Here is a 7,334-nt window from a genome sequence, read left to right as displayed (position 1 = left end):
GGAACCTAACGTGGGTGGATAGTAAGTGCCCGCATAATTTGAAGCACTCTCAAGTCTTTCAGACTCTAGGAATCTATTGGAGTGTAGATACATGTGACGTTCCTACCCTTAAGGCATTGACAAGTACCCAAAGAGGCCTCACCACTAGCTATTTTGGTCGTTTTTTGTGCTTGATTTTATTAATTTTTTGAGGTGTGTAATGTGGAATTGGGCATGTGATAGCTCTAAACAAACATATTGTTTAGAGAAATATGGAGTGATTTACAACACCCAATTTGGTTCTTGGAAGCCCCCCTTGTAATGTCCAAAATAGTTGATTTCTACTTGGACATGTAGGCAAGAGAGGGAAAGTCTAAGAAAGCTAGTGGAGGGAAAAGGAGGAGCCCTTATCCCACATTCCCCGTTTTACCTTTCAAAGAGTAGGGTATATATATGAAACCATGTTTCATATATATCATTAGACCAAGACCAAGACCGTGCTCGGGCTCAAGGACAATTGGGGATTTTTCTTTTCAACTTTTTTTCCAGCCAAAAAAATTCTTGGGTCAAATCTCCTTGGCCAGTTGTGCAGTGTTTTGTCTTTTTATTCTCAGAAACTTAAAAACAAAAATGAAAAATTTACATAAATTGCTCCAATTTTGAAAAAAAAAACCATTTTTAGTGTAGAAAATGCAGAAAATTGCTGTAAAGTATAAAAATAAAAAAAATAGTGAAAAACATTGAAAATTTTGCAAAAGAGGTAGAGAATTTATACAAAAAAACACAAACCTACCTTGACCTTAAACCTTTTCTAAGCCAAATAGTAAATCTACAATGCTACAACAACAGATCTATAAAAAAGAGCAAAAGATAGAAAGCTGCAAAAATAGAAAACAACTATGTCTAGAGCTTGACACACAGTGCCTCCCCAAAACGGCACCAAAAATGTCGAATCGCAAGGAACTTGATCTGCACCATGTGAGAGCCATTAAAGCTGCAAGCACACACCCGATGTGCAGGGAAGCTTACGACAGACGGTGTGTCACTCACCTATGTATAGCCGCTGATTTACAAATCTTACGTCGTCGTGAAGAAGAAGATTGTGGTTGTCGTATCATTGCTTGCTTGCCCTCTCTCTCTCTCTCCTTCTCTCTCTCTCTCTCTCTCTCTCTCTCACACACACACACACACACACACACACACACACACACACTCACACTCTCTCTCACACTCACACACAACAGGAGTCTACACGGGAGAGAAGGAGAGCAAGCAAACCATACATTCAAGAATAAGAAAAAGTTAGGGTTATAGACCCTTATGTGAGTCGTGCCATGCACATATGGGTGCCCACACTTGGCCGACAGTAAGTATGCTCTATCTCTCTCTCTCTCTCTCTCCTCTCTCTCTCTCTCCTCTCTCTCTCTCTCTCTCTCCCTCTTCACTAAATGTGGCATGCAAATATTATCGGCGATCACCCATGAATACATGTGTGGAGATGACAAGCCGGCCCCATAACTCAATAATAACAACAAGAATGAACAAATGTAACACACACACACACACACACACACACACACACACAGAGGGTGGCAGATCGAAAGAGAGATGTGTAATGCTTTGAAATTGTTTCAATTTCAAATCTAGTCAAAGTATTCAGAATTTGATAGGCACCTAGGAGAGAGAGAGAGAGAGAGAGAGAGAGAATGAAAGAGGTGAAAGAGACAAGGGAGACAAAAAGAGGGAGATGTATAGGTACATTATACACAGAAAGCTTTCACAATGATCTCTTTTACTAGATTTGGTTAGTAGATTAAAAAAAAACTCGCTCTAAATCTCGCTCCAAAAGTTTGCTCTAAACCTCTACTCAAAAACTATAGTGACTTATATGCACAGAATTTTAAAATTTAAATAAAAAACCCAAAACTTAACTAAAACTTTAAAATTCAAATTGTGTATCCAAATTAAAGTTTTAGTTAAGTTTTGGTTTTTTAATTCATAATTTTTAAAAATTCTGTGGCATATAAGTCACTATAAGTTTTTAGAGTAGAGGTTTAGAGCAAACTTTTGGAGCGAGATTTAGAGCGAGTTTTTTTTAATCTACTAACCAAATCTAGTAAAAGAGATCATTGTGAAAGCTTTCTGTGTATAATGTACCTATACATCTCCCTCTTTTTGTCTCCCTTGCTCTCTTTCACCTCTTTCCATCTCTCTCTCTCTCTCTCTCTCTCTCTCTCCCTAGGTGCCTATCAAATTCTTATACTTTGACTAGATTTTGAAATTGAAACAATTTCAAAGCATTACACATCTCTCTTTCGATCTGCCACCCTCTGTGTGTGTGTGTGTGTGTGTGGTGTGTGTGTGTTACATTTTGTTCATTCTTGTTGTTATTATTGAGTTATGGGCCGGGCTTGTCATCTCCACACATGTATTCATGGGTGATCGCCGATAATATTTGCATGCCACATTTAGTGAAGAGGGAGAGAGAGAGAGAGAGAGAGAGAGAGAGAGAGAGAGAGAGAGAGAGAGAGAGATAGAGCATACTTACTGTCGGCCAAGTGTGGGCACCCATATGTGCATGGCACGACTCACATAAGGGTCTATAACCCTAACTTTTTTCTTATTCTTGAATGTATGGTTTGCTTGCTCTCCTTCTCTCCCGTGTAGACTCCTGTTGTGTGTGAGTGTGAGAGAGAGTGTGAGTGTGTGTGTGTGTGTGTGTGTGTGTGTGTGTGTGTGTGTGAGAGAGAGAGAGAGAGAGAGAGAGAGAGAGAGAGAGAGAGAGAGGGCAAGCAAGCAATGATACGACAACCACAATCTTCTTCTTCACGACGACGTAAGATTTGTAAATCAGCGGCTATACATAGGTGAGTGACACACCGTCTGTCGTAAGCTTCCCTGCACATCGGTGTGTGCTTGCAGCTTTAATGGCTCTCACATGGTGCAGATCAAGTTCCTTGCGATTCGACATTTTTGGTGCCGTTTTGGGAGGCACTGTGTGTCAAGCTCTAGACATAGTTGTTTTCTATTTTGCAGCTTTCTATCTTTTGCTCTTTTTTATAGATCTGTTGTTGTAGCATTGTAGATTTACTATTTTGGCTTAGAAAAGGTTAAGGTCAAGGTAGGTTTGTGTTTTTTTGTATAAATTCTCTACCTCTTTTGCAAAATTTTCAATGTTTTTCACTATTTTTTTTAATTTTATACTTTACACAATTTTCTGCATTTTCTACACTAAAAATGGTTTTTTTTTTCAAAATTGGAGCAATTTATGTAAATTTTTCATTTTTGTTTTTAAGTTTCTGAGAATAAAAAGACAAAACACTGCACAACTGGCCAAGGAGATTTGACCCAAGAATTTTTTTTGGCTGGAAAAAAAAGTTGAAAAGAAAAATCCCCAATTGTCCTTGAGCCCGAGCACGGTCTTGGTCTTGGTCTAATGATATATATGAAACATGGTTTCATATATATACCCTACTCTTTGAAAGGTAAAACGGGGAATGTGGGATAAGGGCTCCTCCTTTTCCCTCCACTAGCTTTCTTAGACTTTCCCTCTCTTGCCTACATGTCCAAGTAGAAATCAACTATTTTGGACATTACAAGGGGGGCTTCCAAGAACCAAATTGGGTGTTGTAAATCACTCCATATTTCTCTAAACAATATGTTTGTTTAGAGCTATCACATGCCCAATTCCACATTACACACCTCAAAAAATTAATAAAATCAAGCAAAAACGACCAAAATAGCTAGTGGTGAGGCCTCTTTGGGTACTTGTCAATGCCTTAAGGGTAGGAACGTCACATGTATCTACACTCCAATAGATTCCTAGAGTCTGAAAGACTTGAGAGTGCTTCAAATTATGCGGGCACTTACTATCCACCCACGTTAGGTTCCAGACCTTCGACTGGGACCCAAGGTAGTTCGACCCAAGATCCACATATCGCGTCTAGTGACTCTTCCTCCAACTATGACCTCATGGAGGGGTTCCCTACACAAAAGTCTGAGAGTTCCAGTCAAAACATGTATGCCTTGGTCCCACAGCTTGGGTCTAGCGTGTTTAGCCGCTTAAGAGAGACCTTTAGTAGAGCCACCCCGCTTTGAACATGCGGCTAGTTAAGTGAATGAAGGGGGTGGGAAGGTAAAGTCACCGTTCATGTCTAATGTAGACCCCACATTCCTTGAGAGTGCTCATGGGAATATTCCATCCACTGCACTTCTTGGCCCCTCTGAAGTTATATACATGATGGAAGGAGCCTTGTAGAAGTGCAAGAGTTTGAGCGATATATCCTTGCAACTAGGGAAAACGAAATTGAAAGCTTATGCAAGGCAGAACAATGGAGAGAACTAAAGGCAAAGGCCCTATGACAACAGTCGTGCCAGTCGAGAAATCAAGTACTCTTGAATTAGCGGCCACTAAGGTCAGACAATAGGGAGCCACCTTGCATCTACTTCAAAGGACAACCCTAACATCTCAATCCTAGATGGGGTATATCTAAATAAAACTTGGGATTACGAACTACAAATAGAGACTTTAACTGACCTATACACTAGTCACACCTACCACATGGATTGATTGGATGTTCTACAATCCACATCGGGTACTACCAGTGTAGAGGAGCAGCAACAAAGAGTTTGCAATGTCATCCATAAGATAATCGAGTTGGAGAAGAAGAACAAAGGAATCAACATGCCTTCACCAAGTCTCATGAGATTATTGGATATAGGGAAGGCCAAACAATCGACCTTATCACAAATGGAGACTCCCTTGGTGAGCTTGATGGATCCTTCATATGTTGTTTCCCTAGGAGTCTTAGTACAATCTAAGCCGACAAACAATAAATTTGCCTTAGATTTAGCTCATCTTTCCCTCAATGACCCAATGGCTACTATGCCTACCCGAGTGATGAGCATGGCAAATAATACAATGTGGACCTCATTTGTTAGTAATCATTGTCACCTAGTAGCATAGTGCCACCTAGAACCTCGGACCATCACATGATGCAATTCCGTACCAAGCTTGGACCCAAGGATAACCCGCATGCCAACCCCTAATCCACATGCATTCTCAAGCGAACCTCTACCTATTATACCTACTCACTTGGGTGATTTGGAAACATTTGCTCAAGCTCTGGTTGATCTATTGCTGAAAATATATGTAGCACGCCCAATAGAGAGCCTAGAAGCAAGACAACAAAAGTAGCCAAGATTACACAAAAAATTCCGTGGAGACAGAGATGTTAAAAAGAATATCAAGGTATTTGAACACGTATGTGATTCCGTGGAAGAGCACAATGAGCTGCATAAGTGCAAGGCTTTAAGCTTGACTCTAAGTGGGAAGGCAAGGGATTCGTAAAGAACCCTAAGGCACAAAGAGGGCATGCGCTATCTCACTCTTAGGATATTTTTCTTGAAAGAGTACATGCAAGAGGGAGTGCTTTGGGGTGTAGCCTCTCAGCTCCGGAAAGTCCAACGTGAGGAAGGTGAGTCACTGAGAGACTTTATTAGTCGCTTAAAGAATTTGAACTCTCACTGTAATCCAAATGAGCATTTCAACAATAACCAATTGCTTGATAGATTCATTAGGGGACTACGACATGAGGATAGTTATAATGGCCTGGTCATTAGAGGTATCACTACTTGGGAAGTAGTTACCACCAATGCAATCCAATTGGAAGACAATCTAATGATTGTAGGAGAAAGAGTGTTTGTTGAGCCAATGGAATCCAATTGGAAGATAGTCTAATGATTGCAGGAGAAAGAGTGTCTCCTGAGCCAAAATCTACTAGCTCGCAAGCAACTGGCCATGAGACGATGACCATAAAACCCATGGTCAAAGAGAAAAATCTATCTGAGATGACTTTGGATAACCTAATCAAGGCTATTCAAGAAACCGTTAAACATAATCGTGATCCACAAAACAATCATATGTATCCAAGAAGAGAGCAACAATGGTGCGGGTTTGCTTTGGTCCATATAGTACCAGTGAATGCCCTATGTTTAGAGTAAAATCTAATGGGAATTGCAATGCATGTGGAAGGTATGTCCATCAAGCTAAGGAATCATATTGTTTAATCGTGCGATGGAAAATAGACCACCTTCGGCATTGATAGGCACAGGTGCCTTGAGTGTTTGCATTGATCCCTGCCTCGCCTCTTGAACAACCATCACAACACATGGTATTGAGGGCCCAAAATGTTGTTCAAACAACACCATTACCGCCTCCAGTGTTAGGACCACAACCCTTGCAACCAAGAGTCACTCCTGTGAACCAAGTGGATTGCGAATCATTTAGTTCTTATGTGGATTGCAAGGACTATATAGACCCTAATATTGCCTATGGGATGGATGCAATACTACAAGGAGGACTACTGTTGGGGACAATTCAAACTTGTTTATCAAGTAGATGATCTTGTAGCAAGAGGCCAAAATATCAATCTCATTTCCAAGAGACCTCTTTAATGTTGCGAGTGTGGGGGTCCACATGGTGTAGTTGAGTGTCATGTTAGACTACAAAAAAATTCCACACTACTATAGACCAATCAAGGGAGCACATCTACATGCCAATACTCATGTTCTCAAAGCATTCACTAAGTAAAATATTCTTATATCATGCATTCACCAAAATGGATTTTAGCTACTCTCTATATGCCTCTTGTACACATGAATTTGTAAATTTACAAGAAGTTAAAATCCCTTTTGTTGAATGCACGTGCTATGTTACATATACTTTAGTGAACTCCCCGGACCCATCTGTAATCAATGTGGCATAGATCATTTGATTTTCCAATGTCCTAATAATACAAATGCACCAAATCACACCATTGAACTTAATGGAGATTGTTGAAGCATCATCACAAAGTACACATGTGGTACCAGTAAATGTACTCACACGATTGATGCTCCAAAATCAAAATTATATTCTTGAGGAAAGAGTCACGGCATCAATTTCCCAATCCTAGAAGAAGAAAAAAATGGGAAGAAAGAGATTACAAAAAGCAACAAATTCAAACCTTAGTTGAAAGACCAACATAGGGACTAGTGATGACCGTGTGTATCTGAACGACCTTGAAAATGATGTTGATTCAAGTGACACCATGGAGACTATAACGGCCATTAGAAAGGCAAAAAACAAGGAGGATCATCATGAGCCACAATGGACAAAACCCAAGGAACCTAGGAAGAAGATCGGAACTTACCCAAACCCTATCGAGGAGTTCAAGTGATTCAAGCAATTAAGGAGTTTCGTAGAAGAAACCCAAAGGGAGCTAGAGCTAATACCTAGGCATATCCAAATTATAGACACAATGTTTCCTACACAAAATCAACCTCACAAAGGCCATAGAACACTAGCCATACCT

The sequence above is a fragment of the Adiantum capillus-veneris genome, unplaced genomic scaffold (genome assembly GCF_014529385.1).
Source record: "Adiantum capillus-veneris isolate H3 unplaced genomic scaffold, ASM1452938v2 Hic_scaffold_262, whole genome shotgun sequence".
In the NCBI taxonomy this organism is placed as follows: Eukaryota; Viridiplantae; Streptophyta; class Polypodiopsida; order Polypodiales; family Pteridaceae; genus Adiantum; species Adiantum capillus-veneris.
Note: the sequence above shows the minus strand (reverse complement) of the source record.